The sequence below is a fragment of the Phoxinus phoxinus genome (assembly GCF_949152265.1).
Source record: "Phoxinus phoxinus genome assembly, chromosome: 8".
Taxonomy (NCBI): domain Eukaryota; kingdom Metazoa; phylum Chordata; class Actinopteri; order Cypriniformes; family Leuciscidae; genus Phoxinus; species Phoxinus phoxinus.
Genome location: NC_136883.1, coordinates 8,519,142 through 8,538,540, shown reverse-complemented (window position 1 = coordinate 8,538,540; position 19,399 = coordinate 8,519,142). Strand labels below are relative to the sequence as shown.

Sequence of the window (19,399 nt, the reverse complement as noted above, 5' to 3'; positions counted from 1 at the left end):
CCATGTTTGCCCATTTGTGTTCGCGACTGTGCTGCATTCACTCACAAAAATAAATGCTTTATATATTTATGGTAAGAAATTTACAAAATATCTTCATGGAACATGATCTTTACAGAATATCCTAAAGATGTTTGGCATAAAAGAAAAATCGATAATTTTGACCCATACAATGTATTGTTGGCTATTGCCACAAAAACCCGTGCGACTTGTGCCTGGTTTTGTGGTCCAGGGTCACATATGGGTTGTTGACCTGACATTAAAGTCACCATGAAATCAAAATTGAATTTGTTTAAGGAATATTGTAGTATTTCTTCTAAATGATTTATCCGTGCACAGCATATGTTTTTAAATGTACCCTCATGTGCCCCCATAATCTTTAATCAAGATTTTTTTTTTTTCATTGTTCACTTGGATGTACATCACAATAGGGAAGAAAAGACTACCGCAACTTCCGTTTCATTTAAGCAGTGGCAACAATCTGGCATGCTTTCATTTAAAGGGACACTCCACTCAAAAATGAAAATTCCTCATGCCATCCCAAACGTATATTACTTTTTTCTGTGGAACACAAACAGAGATTTTTAGAAAAATAATCCATCTCTGAGACAATAAAATGCAAGTGGATAAATCCCTCAAAGTTGAAGCTTCAAAAACCACGCACAACAAACATGACTGTAATCCATACAACAGTTGAGGAATCAATGTCTTCTGAAGAGAAACTATAAGAATAAAAGAAGAGAAAATATTTTAGTGTTTTTAAATTATAAACCATTGCTTATGTAAGTGCATTCTTTTGAACATTCAGAACATTGCGAAGCTTTATAGAAGCGGATTGTGAAACTTGCATGAGAAGTGGTGGTCCCAATCCACTTACATGCTTCACAACGTGATGGCGTTCAACTGAAAGTTCGCCAGAAGCGATGTTTTATATAGATAAATACTCATACACACCTATTGTATCGATTCAGAAGACATTGATTCATTAACTAGGGTTGTATGGATTAGGATTAACGCCGTGTTCATTTTCTGTGGTGAAATATTCTTCTAAATATTCTGAAATAAGTAACATTTAAAAAATGACGGCCAAAAAGTTTTTTTTTTCATGAATAATGTATAAATAATGTTTTTGTGCACACATTTTGAGAACATTATAAAAAAACCAGGGCTGTGTTTGTTACAAAAGCATCGTAAGCCTAAATTGATCGTAGAGACCATTGGTGGCAAGTGTTCTACAATCAACTACGATGCTTTTGGGAAACACAGCCCACAAACTAATGTTCTGTTAACGTTACTGGAAGAAGGTTTGTTCATAAGCCCGGTCTCACCCCAAAACGTCATATACTGACGGGTCTTGACCATACGTCAACATACGACGAAAAGGGTACCCCTATAACGTCAATATGAGACGCAGACATAAGCGCACCAGCAGCGCCTCCTAGCGGTACCCTAACGCATACCTAAACCCAAACATACCCGAATCGTCACACATGGACGTTAAAGGGTACCCTTTTCGTCGTATGTTGCCGTATGGTCAAGACCCGTCAGTATGTGACGTTTTGGGGTGAGACTGTGTTATGTCAGAATGCTAGCCAAAGTTCTGGGAACGTTCCCTATTTGCTGGGTACTTGCATTATTTGGACTCACAGATTTTTATTTTGTGTATCCCTTTAAACTGACTTGAAAAAATATACATTTTCTAACCTTTATATTCTAATCCTTCATTTATCAAGACCATTGGATAATTGGAATATTTATACTTTAAAAAAATGTATTTGTCACACCGCAGACAGGAAGTGAACTGCAAAAAAGCTAAAAGGTTATTAAAAATGTGACCTGTCTGTTTAAGCTTTTCTTTTCTATCTCCCCTGACTGTGATAAAGGGTTTATTTTCCATTTCTGAGAAGAAGGGGCGTTTCAGACTCTTAGGGCGGGGGGTCTTAGTAAGGTTTATTAAAAGCCTGCTAGGGGTCTGTCTTTCTTAGGGTCTCTGCAGGAAGTATAGCTTAACAAGTCTCTGTTCAGCCCAGCCAGCGTGTGTATGTTTGTCCAAAGTGGTGAACAGAAGAGGATGAGAATTTACAGAATTACAAGTTAATTACAAAACACACCAAAATCAACATCTGGAAAACAGTGTTACTCTAACACACCATGACGTTCTATTTATAAACAGGCAAAAACGATGTTAACTATATGGTTCACATTGCTTAATTTCTGCATGATTAAAAAACATTTAACATGCTGTTTGAAGAACAGCAACATCACACCAGCATATCATCTACACTGCTGAATGTGAGCGAGACAGACAGAAATATGGAATAAATGCTATTTTTGGTAATGAGTAGGTTAGGTTGGATAGTTATTCAGAAGATGCAAATGCATAAAGATGTTGAGTATAGATAATGATATCAATGATTGTTTTTCTTCTTAGCTAGAGAGCAAAGTAAATATTTATAAAGAATTAATGAATATTCAGTTGCACAAGGATTAGATAAAAGTAAACCTGGGCATGCCTGGGATTACTGATAAACCATTATCGAGTGAATGACCAACTGCAATACATATATGCTAATGCTAAATATTGATTTAAGACTGATTGCAGATAGATTTTTTGTAGTTAAAATCAATAAGTAGTCATTTTACTTTCTTTAACGCACATTCTGACTCTGCACAATCTATAGTGTGCATTGTTATAAACACTGCGTGTTTTCAGAATCAATCATCTAAATGTAATAACTTACATAATTCACTTGTTTTACACAGTTTACACAATTTAATTCCTTAAAAAGTTAAATTTAAATTAAAACAAACAATGGCAGTCCCTAAAAATTGCACAACATTATTATTTTTCTGTCATAATTTATTTAAGTCGAAATGAGCTGTACTGTAAATGGCACTAGGCAGTGTGTGTGTGTGTGTGTGTGTGTGTGTGTGTGTGTGTGTGTGTGTGTGTGTGTGTGTGTGTGTGTGTGTGTGTGTGTGTGTGTGTGTGTGTGTGTGTGTGATTTGATATGATTTGTCCCGTCTGCTGCTATTTACATTCTACTAATACTACTCGAAAGTGATTTGGATGTTTAAATCTTTATTTTGTCACCATTGATGATGCTAGCAAGTCAAACATCTGCTTTTCACTATTCGCTCAATTCCTAATGGACAACATGTTAATGTTTTATTTTGAAATATGTCATTACAGTGCTAAAATGAGTTGTGAAGGCCGTTTCATGTTCACTGTCAACATAGGGCACTGAAGATGTTGTAGTGACAGCAGGGGCACCACCTCCTTCCTCGATACTCCTTTACACTGTCAGTCTTGTGAATATATCACAAGCGAGTATGAAATAGACATGAAAACAGAGGCTGAAAGTGAACAGGAGATGTAAAGGGGCCCTCAGTGCTCGGGTGCTCTGGTTAGCTGTGGGCTGGAGGGTCAGTGGTTTGAATAGTAAACGCTTTGATCACAGAGGAGCTCAATAACCTTCAGCTCAGCAGACTGGAAACACATTGGGGACAGACAGGGAGAGAAAGACAAAGACATAGAGAGAGAGAGATGTCTATTGCTTTGAGTTTGTGTTGTTTCTTGCTGTCTTCGACTCTGATTGTTGTCGCCATGGTTTCAGGGAGGGAGGGTCCGCCGGTCATCAAGTCATAAGTTAAATCCCTCAAACAGCGGGACGCGAGTCTTTGTGTTGCAGTACATGCCGTTTTTGTGCGTCTGAAAGGCAATTCAGGCCAATGTATCCATTTTCTAAGCCACAAAAGATATACACACCCACAAACACAAATACACACATACGTACACACACAATACACCTTATACGGCAGTACAATGCAAGCCATTCTCTCTCTACACAAAAGCCGCTATTGTCTCAGCACATAAAAGACTAATATGAGCTGCCCTGCCTTCAGTCTTGTAGAGATGAAATCCTGTCGTCACGAGCATCACACACGTACACCCAAGTTCACAGAGCCAGAACCTTCTAAACTCAAGACTGTTGTAATTAATATTTTACATGAAAATAGAAAAACAGCTAAAAGACTGCACACCTGATAAGCTAAAGCAATATTCTTGGTTCAATACACTTTATCTCTATGGACAGCATCTGTATCATGCTGTTGATTTTTTGTTGCTAAATAATCGGAGGTGGGACTATTTTTTGTAGTTGATAAATGTCTGGTTATGTGTTTAGTAAGCTTTTCTAAGCTATACATGTTTAGTAAACTATTTACTCTAACACGTAACCAGGGCTCAAATCAAACCTTTTTGCCACATGTGGCTGGTGACTTGAGAATATATACAGGCCGTAAATATGTTTTACTGGCCATGAAACGATATTGCCAGTATTTCATTAAAACACAGGCATGTACTACTGCTACTGGTACTACTACTACTACTACGACTTTTGGGCTGAACTAATTTGGGAACCAAGACAAGTTGCACTTTTTTATATAAAATAAGATAGCAATTTATATGATTTTTGTTGTTGTAGTTTTATTAAAAATGTATTTTAAATCTCTTTTTAAAATCTCTAAAAAATTATAATAATAATGATTATATTATTATTCAAAATGATTGTCTGTGATAACAGACAGCATGTCACAGATGATGTTGATAAAAATCCATAAAAGTTTTTGCCATAAAAGTGGTTCATTATCGTTAACAAGAGATGAACGTGCTGAGAATGTGTTTTATAACGAAGGTGAAATCTAACTAGCAACAGATGCAGAGAAAATATTTCAGTTGCCTCAAGGTGAGAGACAGTTTACAGACAGACTTTACAGGCACAGAGTGTGAGGGCCTGACTCACACGTTCGTGTATGCCAGGAGCACTTTTTTAAAAACACACTGAAATGGTTTTTGCTTCTTGCACTGAAAATTCATGAATGCAAGAAAGACTTTCATATTCATAACCACAACAGAGAGTGTAGTCAGTCTTTGCACTACAGGACCTGACAGAATACAGGCTACTGATCAATGGACAGAAGCAGAACTATGCTTCTAGGGGTTACCATGGACAGCAGAAAGGCAACACAAAGGTCACAAACCTTATTGTTATGAGAATCGTAGTACAAACACACCAACACACAATGGCTATGGCCTTCAAAACCTACTGCCTGACCTGTTCTTCTCTCTACAGAGTCAGCAAAGGAAGGTCAAAGCTCCAGCAGGAGGTATGCTCCCCAGCACAGCACACACACACACACACACACACAAACTGGTCAGGCTATTTTCTATTCACAGAGCAAATGGACACACAATGCCATGAGCCATTTGGTAATTACTGAAATAGTGTGGTGTGTTATGAGTTAGTGAGGTTTAAAGCCTGTAACACACCAAGCCGAATATAATACCGCAATATAATACGCCGAATATAATTTATAACATGCAATTGCAACTTTATATGCAATTCTGACTTTATATCTCCCAATTGCGTATTATAAAGTCAGAATTGCGAGATATAAACATGTAATTCTGAGAGAGAAAGTCAGAATTTCAAGTACCGGTATATTTCACGCAATTGCAAGTTTATATCACACAATTCTTTCTGACTTTATAACCTAAAATTGCGACTTTGTATCATGCAATTCTGACTTTATATCTCGCAATTCTGAGAAATAATGTCAGAATTCCGAGATGTAAACTCGCAATTGTGAGAAAAAAAGATAAAAATTCTCAATGACCGTTTTTATTTTTCATTCTGTGGCGGAAACAAGCTTCCCTACCTAATTCAAATGTATTAATTTAATGTACTGAATAAAAATAGGGGTTTTTCTCTTTTTTTTTTTTTGTTATACAACTATAAAAACTATACTATATATGAAATGATCAGGATAAAACTTTTTTGAGGTATAATGTATTCTTCACAGGTGAAAGTGCTGCAAAACAACAGTTTCACCACCTGCTCATGCTTACTCATCAGCTTCTGATCATTATTACAGCTCAGTAAGGAAATGCTGCAAACGTATATAATGAAAGAGTAGGCAGCATGCTCGGTGTGTGTTTAACACGGGGCTTCTAAAAGCACACACACACAATAGAGGTGTGCATCAGGCGCATAAATGTGAAGATCCAGTGAATGTATTCAATTACAGCACTGTTGGGTTAGGCTGATGTCCAAGTAAAACACTGTAAGTGTATGAGTGCCTGCAATCATGGCCATAGATGTACACGCATTCATGTAGATGCATGTAGTGTGTGCGCTTGGTGGTTTCGTGGCTTGCTTCCTTTCTGTTATGCGTAACCTCTGCTGTTGCGCCGTTCATATGCTGATAGACCTGCTGTGTGTCTGCTTAATACAATTGGAGAGACAAAAGACCCTCCTACCGATAAACATTCACACTCAGAAAAACAAAACCACTGAGTGTCTTCCTCTCCAAACACAGGCACATTGAGAGTTTCAGTCCCTCTCTTTGCGGTTAAGGGTTGTTAGAAGTTTGTGTATGTTACAGACCTCAAGAGGCATTGAAGAGAAATAATACAATCAGAAATAACCTCCAATGAATCAGATAGTATATAATTATGCCATCCCAGACAGCATTTACATCTGTGCCAGATCCGTTTTCGAATCCGCAGATTCGCGTAGCAGTCGCACTCACTATGCAGATCTGCACCAACTCTGCGCCAGACTTGTCTGTAGCTTCGACTGTGACAGTCCATTCGGCGGGTGCGGCGCCGATCCGGGGCAGCTGCGCAGATCAGACGCGCCACTTCTGAATTGAGTCCGTCCGGCGGGTGTGGGCCGGATTCGCGCGAGCTGCGCAGACTGGACGCGCCTCAACTAACGGAACGCTTTTTCCCCCTGCATAAAACCGCAACTCTATCTGACAGGCATAAGAGTGGAAGACAGGCTGCACCGTCTTTGTGATTATTGGTAAGTCTATTATACAAGTAATATTTAGTAAGTGCATTATAAAAGTAAACCGTTGTTGATGTCATGTTATTCTGTTAAATATGCCTATTTATATTAAACATAAAAGTTTACACTGACATTCTGACAACCTGAAACGTGTAAGACAAGCTATAACGTTAGCTAGGCTATGGTTAGCCGGTAGTAGGCCTATATTCTTTTAAACATCCACAACTAATGTGAATGAATAGGAGGCTTTAAGTTTGAATCGGTGATCACTGTCACTGATCATTCAAACAGCGCTTGATTGCTGGATTTTTGCCGACAGTATTAGTTAGCTAAATCAATAAAGGAATTAACTTCTTCTTTCTTTCTTTTTTTTTAAATCAGTGAGATGGCAACCAAGGCCATTGCGGCTCGTAAGTATGCCTTTCACTCAGTCTTTACTTAGGCTATCACCACTCTCTCATTAATTTTAGTCACATTACATAGGCTGGCCTAATCATCACATTAATTATTATTATTTGTGCAAGCATTTTATGTAGGCTAATGTAATAAAGTAATGTAATCTTTGAATATTAAATCTAATATTTTCTCTGTTTATTTTCTTGTGTGCTTTTTGTACGTCTTACAGGAGCAGTGAGGAAGAATCGCACGGAGACGGAGATGCTGCTAAATCAAGTGGTTTAATCTGGCTTGCGACCGCGGGGGTGGCCGCCGTGCCCGGTCACACCCAACTAATGAGCAGTAGGCTAAATATGTGCAGTGTTCACATTATTTACTCGGTTTTGTATTTTTTGTGTAATTTGAATAATTAACATTGATCTTTAACCATTAGATTTTTTTCTCACTTGATTGTATTGGTTTGTATTGTTTGTTTTTGTACCTCTGGATTCACGTCTACAGATGGTTGTGTTCTCTTTTGCCTTTTTTAAATAAAAAACATTTTTTTAAATTACAAATTGTGTGGTGTGTGGGCCTTTTTTTCTGATAGCCTAAATGAATCACAGACCAGGGCCAGATGAGCCCCAGATGTAAAACATGAGTCACGGATCTGGGCCAGATCCGGACCACACCTAATGGCATTAATAACTGTACTGAGCCAGTGCTGGCCCAGATCTGTCTCTGATCCGTAATTCCAACCTGTTCCGCTATTGGGCCGTTGGAAAGAATGAGCCCGGCCCAGGTCCGTTTAGCGGATCTGCACCAAATGCAAATGAAGACCTGGGCCAAATCTGGCCCAAATACATTTTGCTGTCTGGGATTAGACTTCAGGCAAAACCTGATTTGCCAATTCACATTCCTCATAATCAGTATGTAGGATTAGAACTGTGAAACATAAATCATGATGAAAATAGAATGCCAAAGTGCAGATGATACATTGTTACAAGTGGATTTACTAGTGGATTTTTGAAGCATGTTTACATGATAATTTTGGCCATAAACATGACCACAACTTCTTTCAACTTCCAGAAGTTAAACTTAACGCATGCTTCAATTGTCCATTTGCCAGTATTCCTCATGGACAGTGCAAACATAAGGACAGCGTATTACGACTACTTACCAACATCTGGCACACGTGAACTGATGCCAAATATCGTGATGTGTTCAGAATGAGACTTCTTCAGCGCGAGTTGATAAAATTTGCGTCTGTTGTTGACCTAGAGACCTAAACCTCTGCATTTTAATCCTATTCATGGAGGGCCTCCTTTCTGCAGAGAGCTCAGCTTCAACCTGCTCAATCACACCTGTCTGGAAGTTTCTAGTAGTCCTCTCAAGACCTTCCCTGCATCCCAACTTGTAAACTATCTATCCTAAATAGTATGTGCATTTAGAATAAGTGTGTTCCAAAGCAACATGTTGAAAAGAGTATGCCAAAAGTACCCGTATGGTCACTATTTTCGGTAGATTTCCAAAGTGTGAATCTATGTACACTCAAACAACTAATATTGCCCACAAAACAAGTGATTATTAAATCCATTTCAGCCCTGATGCTTTTTTTTTTAAACCCATGTTGTTCCAAACCTGTATGACTTACTTCTGCAGAGCACAAAAGAAGATATTTTGAAAATTGACTTCTATTATATGAACAGAACACACTGATATCTCAAATAATCTTATTTTATCTTCCACTGAAGAAATCAATCAGGTTTGGAATGACATGAGGGTAAATCATGACAGAATTTAAATTGTTAGGGGTGAAGTGTGAACTATCGTTTTAATATTATCTGTGTTATATACAGTATCTGCAGTTGTTCTGTTTGCGTTTATAGTGAAAAGCCTGGCTCCGTGAGACTAGCCAAAACTAACCTTGACCCTGAAGCCTGATCTGATCCTCACCATGACCAGAACAGCATCATGCCAACTCTGTCTGCTGAGCTCTAACCTAAATAACAAAATGGGGGCTACTTCAGAAAACGTAGGCAGCTGACTTGTTCCCTTGCTGCCCTGTCAGACAATGAGGAAAGACTTCTGGGGCAGCATAACAATCTAAAGATTTACAACAAAATAGAAGTCTTTGTATTAAAGGTAGGGTAGGTCAGAATTGTCTAAAAAAACTTTTATTCAAATTTGTTTAAACTGTCTTTATATACCAATACACAATTAAAATGCAAGTACTCTGAAATAGAGAGTATAAAAAACTGAGTGACTCTAGTGTATTTAATCTTCAATAAACACAGCTCATTAATTCCATTCACTCCCAACTAAAAACGGGTGCGCGACTGTGCGCACGTGGGCAGAGCCAATAATTGCGGCGGTAGTCATGGCGACGGAGAGTGACAGTCGCGCAAGCCAATCACTTGTTTCGTCCCGAATGGAATTAATGAGCTGTGTTTTTTGAAGATTAAATGCACTATAGTCACTCAATTTTTATACTCTCTTTTTCAAAGTACTTACATTTTAATTATGTATTGGTATATAAAGACAGTTTTAGCCAATTTGAAAAAAAGTTATTTAGACAATTCTTACCTACACAACCTTTAACTAAGTGAATATTACTACAGTACTAATTTCATACAATTTTTATTAAAAGTTGAAAAAGCTGTGCAAAAACATACATGTACCCACAAACTGACCACCGACCACAACATTCAGATGTAAAAAAAAAATCTTAGCTCAACTCTGATGGAATCAAACACACAGAATAGTAGGAGAGGATACATCTACAGTATGTTGCCTTCTAAAATCAATCAGATCTCAGTACACGGGATGTGACGCGATCAGAGGATTTGGACGTGCCTCTGTAGCATTTTTCAGTTTTCAGACGCAGCCAGAATCTCAATTTGGATTGGTGTTTCAAAGGAAAGAAGTCCAGTCCCGTGCATTACATTTTCCTCCCGTTTCCTAACTGATTTGGGTCTGAAACTCATTGATATTATTAATGGAGAATGTGATATTGTTAATAAACTCCCACTGAATACCAACGTTAACAGGCAGATTTACAGAAACACATGCAGAGTTTTAAGGATGTTTAAAGGTGGAAGTAAGTCAGAGATGGAGCGCCAATGTTTTTTTTTAAATGGGCCTCCCGTGGTCTTTTCCACTTCTTACCTTCTCACAGAATAATAGAGAAAAGGCTAAAGAGAGTGTGTGTACGTGTGAAAGGACGGCGACCCCCCGTGCCGAGATAATTACTGCCCCTCTCTCTTTCTGTGTGTGCTCAGGTGGAACACTCATTACGCCCGTGTTCTCATGAAAACGCACACAGACATATGGAAACGTCATCTGTGTCACACATATACATGCAGTGTTGCCCAGTCACTCTGTCCTTAACTCAAGTGCACAGAAAAAAAGCACTTTGTCTCTTCTAGATTGACATTTTCTGCTGACATAGGCCTACTTATGACATGTATTTGTGATTGGGATTAACACTTTATGTTCCATATTAAAACATCGAACACACAAAACTGTTTGGAAGGGGAGAGTTTTGGCGTTGAAGGAAGGGGAGGGTGAAATTTGAGATTTGTTCCTGTTCCCTCAGAAGGCCCCTCACTCTCATAAACCACACTGGGCTTTTTCAGCTCCGTTGCACACTTCAATCTCTTATATACAAAGCTCAGAGCTGACTGTTAAATCCTTCTATATCCTGCTACAACACAATATATATTCTCTATTACGAATGCTAAAAGACAAAGTAAAAAAATTATAATAAAGCCGACAAACTTGCACAAATATGGTGATGGATTAGGATTGGAGATCAGATCAGAGGACAGAAGGATGATTCTGGACTTGTTGAAGGGGTTTTTCAATTAGTAGGTCTATACTGCCATCTCCTGTCGCACATGGGAGTGAGAGGTTTTTTTTGTGGTTTGGTCATTAGTGATGTGATCATCATCACCGGGGGTCATAAAAGGGTCACATTCTCCATTAATACAATCATTGTCAAACACTGTAAACCATTAACCCTGTAAAGCCTTACATATGAACTCATTTTCAAAAAAATCTAGTTATAGGCTTCTAAATTTAGCATACACTCTAAAAAATGCTGGGTTGTTTTAACCCAATTTGGGGTCAAATATGGACAAACCCAAACTTTGGATCAAAAATGCAATTTAAAAATGTAACCCAATGGCTGGGTTTGTCCATATTTGACCCAAAATTGGGTTAAAACAACCCAGCATTTTTTTAGAGTGTACTATCACAAGAGACCTAGCTTTTGAAATGTTGGATTGCAAAACTGAACACATTTCTCGGGCGAAGCGAACTAGAGTAATTTAGTCATATCTCCTTTTAATCATACCTCCCTTTTCAAAAATGAAAATTAATGCAATTCAACCGTGTATCAATTTTAAATGTCTATTGTGGAGAGTCGCTGTTATTAAATCATATTTGTTATTCAATTATATATATAGCTGTTACCAAGAAGGGTCCCACTTTATATTAAGTGGCTTTAAGTACTATGTACTTACATTGAAATTAATAATTTGATACAATGGACTTATTGTGTACATACATGTTTTTACATTGTACTTATATTTTTTAAAATACCCGCATGTAATTACAGCTGGAATTAATGTATGTAATTACATTTGTAAGTACACTGTTGACCCTTCCCTTACACCTTTACCCACCCTTAAACTTAACCATACCACCACACCTGTCCCTAACCTTACCCGTATCACACCGCAATAGCAGCAAAAGTGTTTTACAATAAAACATGAACACAATAAGTACATTGTACTTATTTTTCGATGTAAGTACATAGTACTTAAAGCCACTTAATATAAAGTGGGACCAGAAGAAGAATTAATTGGATTTTATATTCAAAACATTATATAGCCCTTGTGACTACGAACCTCAGCCTCCCTTATTAATATGGTCCCATAAATAAGAGGACTTCACCCTATACTCTGGTGAAGACAGATACAGGAAAGGGCCATAATCTTCACCCAGTGCATTCATACAATCCTAATATAGTCATTATAAACCAACTAAATCAAGAAATAAACATAAGGAACAGGACTACACTCACCCTGCAGTTGTCTTCAGTCATCTCTAAACTAGAAAGTGTCAATATGCATCCAAAGTTAAAGCCCGCTGATGAGATGTAGAGCAAAGGCACGACATAAGGACTCTCAAAGGTACGTCTGACCAAAAAAATATAAGAGCTGGAACATGCCCTAACATGACCAACATGGCCAAGAAGACCACCAGGAAAATATTGCACCACCAGAGGGAGACACATGATGGAAGTGGAGGTGTGTGTGGCCATTCTACCACTGAATTGAATATAATGCAAAAAGCTCTCTCTGTGTATATTCTCAGGAAATACATGCAGTGTCTATAGGACTTGGAACGACTGGGATCACTGAATTTGAGATCATTCAGACTTGGGACCATTACATTGCACTGACATCTTGTTTAAAGCTTCAGACATACTGTACAGTTGTAAATGTACAACCTCTGACAGCATTTTATGATTCAGCCTCAATTATCACCACTCAAGAACAATTGCAGTGCTTTACAACTACAGGACAGGAAGAGCTTAATAAACTTATCATTGCATCTTAACCAACAACATATTTATTAGATTGAATACCCACTAAACTTATTACTGGGTCTAGTAGTAATTTGGGTTTATCGCCATATCAGCATCACAGGCTATTACATTGCCGATATAAACATTTAACTACATAATATACAAGTATAATATAATGAAAACAAACATTTTATAAAATTGAATTTAGAAAACAAAATGAAGACAATTTTATAAAATATTTGTTAAATGTACAAAATAAAATTTTAAAAAATCTTGATGCATAAAGTCCTTAAAAGTTTGTTCTGATAAAAAGCATTGTCTTGTAACATAAAGATTGGGCAGTCCAAAAGTATGTTTTACAGACAATTTGGTAATACAGTATTGAGATTTTGGTGCTTCTGCACCCTTCAATAAATGGCCATGATTCAGTCTAGTCTGACCTATCCGACACCTTGTAAATACATCTTGGTTGTGTCTTGATTTAAAGGTGACAAATCTGACTTTTTCTGTGTTTAAGTGCTATAATTGGGTCCCCTGTGCATTTACCAACCCAGAAAACGTGAAAACTGACAACCCAATAACTTTGTTTTAGAAAGCCTTTCTCTGCAAGCATGTAAAAAAATATGCCGATCAGATTTTGCTCCACTTCTGACGTAGGAAGGGGATCTTATTATAATATTACCGCACCTTAATCTGCACATTTCCTCCCACGGAGCAGCCATTTGGTCTATGCAAGAGGCAACAGTGTAACCAGATCTAACGCAATAGCAAAAGTTCAAGCAAAGCATGCAAACTGTTCTGTCTTTGGCTACACAGACGAGCACAGAACACTATTAAGTCCCAGCCTCTGACGAGACAAGAGAGCAGTGGATTCATTTTATTTTCAACGGAAATCCCCCAGAAACAGATTAATCAATGTAACTCAACAACAACTACATAAATGTATCCACTAACCATTCAGAAACGTCCAGGTGCAGTCTAAAAGTGGCAACGTCTTCCTGAGCCTCTCTGTAACGCTGCACTCCACTACTGGTTATTTCTGAGATTTTGGATGAGTGAGATTATTCGCATGTTTTGTTATCGTTTCAGAAGCTAGTGTAAAGGATCAGGCCTTCTTCTGAACGGAGGCGGGGAATAGCAGCTAATTTGCATTTAAAGGGACACACAAAAACTGTGTGAGTGTTTCTGCTCACACCCAAAAAGGGGCAATTTTGAAAAGCTATTTTGAGCTGAAATTTCACAGACACATTCTGGGGACACCATAGATTTATATTACATCTTCCGAAAAGGGGCATAATATGTCACCTTTAAAGGGTAGACACTTCTTTTCCCAACCACAGAATTTATTTAAAATAATTTGTAATGTTGACATTCTACCCATTCTGCTGGCTATTTCTCTAATATACAGGAGTCAACAAACATGGAGATTAAGGGGCTGCAATATTATAATAAGATCACCTTCCTACAGAAGGGGAGAGAAATCTGATCGGCTTATGTTTTGACATGCTTGCAGAGAAAGGCTTACCAAAACAAAGTTACTGGGTTGTCACTTTTCATGTTTTCTGGGTTGGTAGATGCACTGGGGACCCAATTATAGCTCTTAAAAAAGTCAGATTTTCATGATATATCAATGATTATCGGATGGTTTGTCTTCGAATAAGAGCTTGTAAACAGGATTTTGAATCAGTAAACACTATAAAGTTGCTGTAAAAAAGCTGATGAAATGTAGGGCAAAGGCACGACATAAGGACTCTCAAAGGTACGTCTGACCCAAAAAAAATATAAGAGCTGAAACATGCCCTAACATGACCAACATGGCCAAGAAGACCACCAGGAAAATATTGCACCACCAGAGGGAGACACATGATGGAAGTGGAGGTGTGTGTGGCCACTCTACCACTGAATTGAATATAATGCAAAAAGAAAGCTCTCTCCGTGTATATTCTCAGGAAATACATACAGTGTCTATAGGACTTGGAACCACTGGGATCACTGGATTTGAGCCAGGGCCAAGCAACTCGGGAAACTCAGGGAAATAACCAAAACAATTCAAGGTTCTTGTTTAGTACAGTGGCTAGATTAACAAATAAATAGACATCAATACCTTTCAAGCTGGAAGTTATGAAGATCCAAATTAATTAGAAAATTGCAGACCAATTTCAAATCTCTTATTTGTCTACACTTCTAGAAAAAGTCTGCTCAATTGTGCTCCTTCTTGCAAAAAAATTATATTTATGAAGATTTTCAGTCTGGATTCAGGCCCCATCAGAAACTGCACTCATAAAAATGGCAAATTACTTACTTCTAGATTCTGACCAAGTTTTTCTTGATCTTAGTGCTACATTAAACACTTTAGATCATAAAATACTCTTAGATCGACTTCAAAATTATTACACTGGTATTCAGGCACAAGGATCTGTGTTAGTCCCTCTGCTGTTTTATGCTGCCACTTGGTAATATTATAAGAAAACATGGAATTAGTTTCCACTGTTATGCCGATGATACTCAGTTTATATATTTAATCTCGACCAGACCAGATGCAATCTCTAAATTATCCAAGTTGACAGAGTGTGTTAAAGAAATAAAAAATTGGATAACCTGTAATTTTGTTTTATTAAATTCAGATAAGACAGGGGTATTACCAAAAACCTGTACCTGTATTTAGAAGGATGTACTGTTACTTTATCCTCTACAGTTAAAGGGATACTCCACCGTTTTTTCATATTAAACTATGTTATTCCCTTAACTAGACGAGTTGATACATACCTCTCTCGTCTCAGTGCGTGCACTTAATCGCTCTGGCGCGCGGTGACACTTTGATAGCACTTAGCTTAGCCCAAGTATGGTGACACAAAATAAAACGTGGCACTTTTCTAAGCGGGTAAAATGGATAACTATAATGTATGGCGGAATAGCACTTGGGAGCACTTCGAATCTGCGCAGTAATATCATCACTCCTGAAAAATCCTCTCCCCCCTCTCATTACTGCGCCGATTCGAAGTGCTCCCAAGTGCTATTCCGTCATACATTATAGTTATCCATTTTACCCACTTAGAAAAGTGTCACGTTTTATTTTGTGTCACCATACTTGGTCGTGTAACTACTCGTGTAACTGTATTTAAATAGGGAAAACGTGGAGGTGTTTGGTCGCTTCTAAACGTATGGCAACATACCATTTGAATAGAGTTTAAAAGAAAAAAAAATATTTTTAGAAAACTTTCTGCTGCAGCATGTGACGCACATAAAGTTAGAAATATGGAGAGAGGAATATCAGAACAACAGCAAGCAACATTATTACATTGTTTGTCAAGTAATATGAGTACCAAGTTTGTAGGACACTACAGTGAACAGCAAATTTGTCTCATTAAACACTCCATCCAGAAGAGGATGTGATATAACTGGAGTACAGGGTTATGAAATGCATTATCTGAATGCTTGGCTAAAGAGTCTTTAAAGGGATACTCCACCATTTTCTCATATTAAACTATATTATTCCCTTAACTAAGACAAGTTAATACATACCTCTCTCGTCTCAGTGCGTGCACTTAATCGCTCTGGCGCGCGGTGACACTTTAGCACTCAGCTTAGCCCAGTTCATTCATTAGGGACCAAACAGAGATGATAAATGGAATAATAAATATTGAATTTTCCCACAGTTTTTTTTCTAAAAACCCTTTTATACATTTCCTGAGAAAATGTCATCTCCAACCATTACACAACCATGTCTGTTTGTAATGATGTAAAAAAAGAGCTGTGTATGTAACTGAAAACTGTATGAGAAGATGCGTATGTTCTAATCATAACAACTTTTTATTGAGACATTTGCCTGTGCATGTGGCATCCTGTCTTTGTTCACAAAATTCAACAGATTTAATTCCTTTTGAGTTTATGCACTCCCCGCGTGATCTCTCATTACCTCGTGTAAACTCTCTTTCCCTCATTGCCCTCTCTCAAGTTCATAGTCCAGATACTGATAGCAGGCAATAAAATGGGCACCACTGAGACAAAGTAATCTTAAATCAACAGTTATGTTGCTTTATAATAAGCAAGTGTGCACAGATATAGTTATAGTGTTGAAAAGTAGTCAAAATTCTTCTCTGTAGAATTGATATCACTAGAAAATCAAGTAAAAGTGTGCACTTTAAAAACATATCTGTGCCATATCCTGTAGTAGATGATGTCACAAATAAACTTTGCACTTTGAACTTTATTAATGTGGGCTGTTCACTGTATTTGATAAGGTGCAATTCTTAAGGAGAAATTTGCCAGAGACAGAGAGAGTAACATGCCAAGACAAAGATATCAGCACTGAACAAAGCAAATATATAACCGTAAGTTATCTACAGTTTGTGAATTAAAACAACAAATAAATGTGACATTTGCATTATTTCAGAGATCGTCTTAAAATTTCGACAGTTTTAAATTTTATTTTGTGGGATGCTTGCAGGTCAGAATTTGATTTTGATTTTATATTGTGTGAAAAAAATGTTCTATATATACTATTATACTATAAACTATTTGTTTGTAAAACATATTTTTGCTAGTTTTTTTGTTGGTTCAGTACTAGAGTTCCTGCAAGATCGTTTTTTCTGCAGAGTTATCTCCATCCACACTGAAGGTGTTTGGGTGGATTATCTGTGGGGAGAAACCCTCTGATAACACGTTTCCTTCGTGGTACTTTGAGGTTGAGGCTTGCAGCCTGAACCAGAATTCTAGCTTGGGACATGGCTTTGGTTTTAGAACCAAATCAAGGCTTTCTTTTACCCTTAGTCGGGCTACGTTACCAACGTACCGTGGCCTATACTGTTCTGCAGGCATTCTGTCCTCCTCCTTTCAGAAATCAGGACCAGGAAAATCGGAACCTTTTTTGTCCAGTTAGATCGCTGTATACTTACTGTATGTCCACAGAGCTGCCCTGTGGAGGAAATCTGATCAGCTGTTTGTCTGCTTTGGATCACCTGAAAAAAGGGCTCCTTGCTTCTAAACTGTCAGCAAGTGGATAGTTGAGGCTATCTCTTGCTTATGAAGCTTCTGGCCAGGTGTCATCTTTGGCCGTCAGAGCTCATTTTACTAGGAGTATTGCGGCCCCCTGGGTGCTGCTCCAGGTTCACAGGTGCTTATATCGTAAGTGTGCTCTCAGTATTTACACGACGCATATCGTTCCCAAAGCGGCATTGACGCAGCGTGAGTGTACGACTGTAACGTATAACATGTAACATAGTTACTTGAGAAGGGAACGAGACACTGCGTCACCTTGCCATACTTCCTTCATCCCTGTGATCGACTTGCTTCGGCTAATTGAAGCTAACGCCGGTCATTCCTTATGTGCTTTTATGCTTTCCTGTGAGTTTCCTTCTCGCCATTGGACTAGTTGACACATGTGCTTCAGACGCAATCTCACGGAGGCGTTCCCAAAGCGTCATTGACGCAGCGTCTCATTTATGCATTTGGCAGATGCTTTTATTCAAAGCGACTTAGCGTCTCGTTCGCTTCTCAGGGAATTATGGTTATAGTCGAAACCTGAGATGATTTCAAGTATAACAAATTATTACCTTAATAGGAACATAGTGGTATACTTAAAGTGCAAAAATAATATATAAATAGTAAACTGTAATGTTCACTTAAAGAAAACGTAGTATACTTACACTATAAAACTACTAAACTAGTAGACAAAGGGGAACTGGAGCGCTGCTGGTATCCCTTGTATCCTCTGGTGCTCTTGGAAGGGTTAAATGTTAAAGAAGAATTGGAAAAAAATCCAAGTCCAGGCACTCAATAGGATGCAAAAGTTAAAAAGCCTTTATTATTTGGGCTAAAACATTCAAACACAAACGCGTATCGGCCCACTGGCCTTTATCACCCTGATAAAGGCCAGTTTATCAGGGTTATCCTTTTTGGTAACAAACAGACAGAATCAAGCAATACTTATAGTTGCATTGGTTTCAGGTGTGCCACTCTGGCACTTGCAACACAAATTTTTGGCCACTAGAGGCAATAGTTCAGGTAATATCTAATGCCAAAGGTTAAACCATACAAATACAAGGCAAAATAAGAAATCTCCAAGAGGAAAAAAATTGGAGTAACACCAATACAAACATCTTTTTTTTATTACCTGAACTATTGCCTCCAGTGGCCAAAAATGTGTGTTGCAAGTGCTAGAGTGGCACACCTGAAACCAATGCAACTATAAGTATTGCTTGATTCTGTCTGTTTCTTACCAACACCCTGATGAAGGCCAGTGGGCCGATACGCGTTTGTGTTTTAATGTTTTAGCCCAAATAAAAAAGGCTTTTTAACTTTTGCATCCTATTGAGTGCCTGGACTTGGATTTTTTTCCAATTCTTCTTTACTAAACTAGTAGTTTACTAAGCGTATACTTCAAAGTGTACTTTCATAAACTAAAAAATGTCCTTCAAGTATTAAAATAGTTAACTACTAGTATAATTAAAAGTTCACTTGTAGTACAGATGCAGTACAAATGAGAAACATATTTGTGATTCTGTCTCACTCTGAAAGAGTACAGGTCCTGGATGAAAAAAGAGTCCCTTTCATAACATGTCATCTCTACTGCACAGTG

At 37.9% G+C, this 19,399-nt stretch overlaps 1 protein-coding gene across 3 annotated transcripts in view; it reads right to left on the bottom strand.

The window, feature by feature from the left end:
- The window catches only part of LOC307003355 (CLOCK-interacting pacemaker), a 350,350-nt gene that overhangs the window by 125,882 nt on the left and 205,069 nt on the right, over positions 1 to 19,399 (bottom strand). The gene's annotated exons all lie outside the window — the stretch shown is intronic.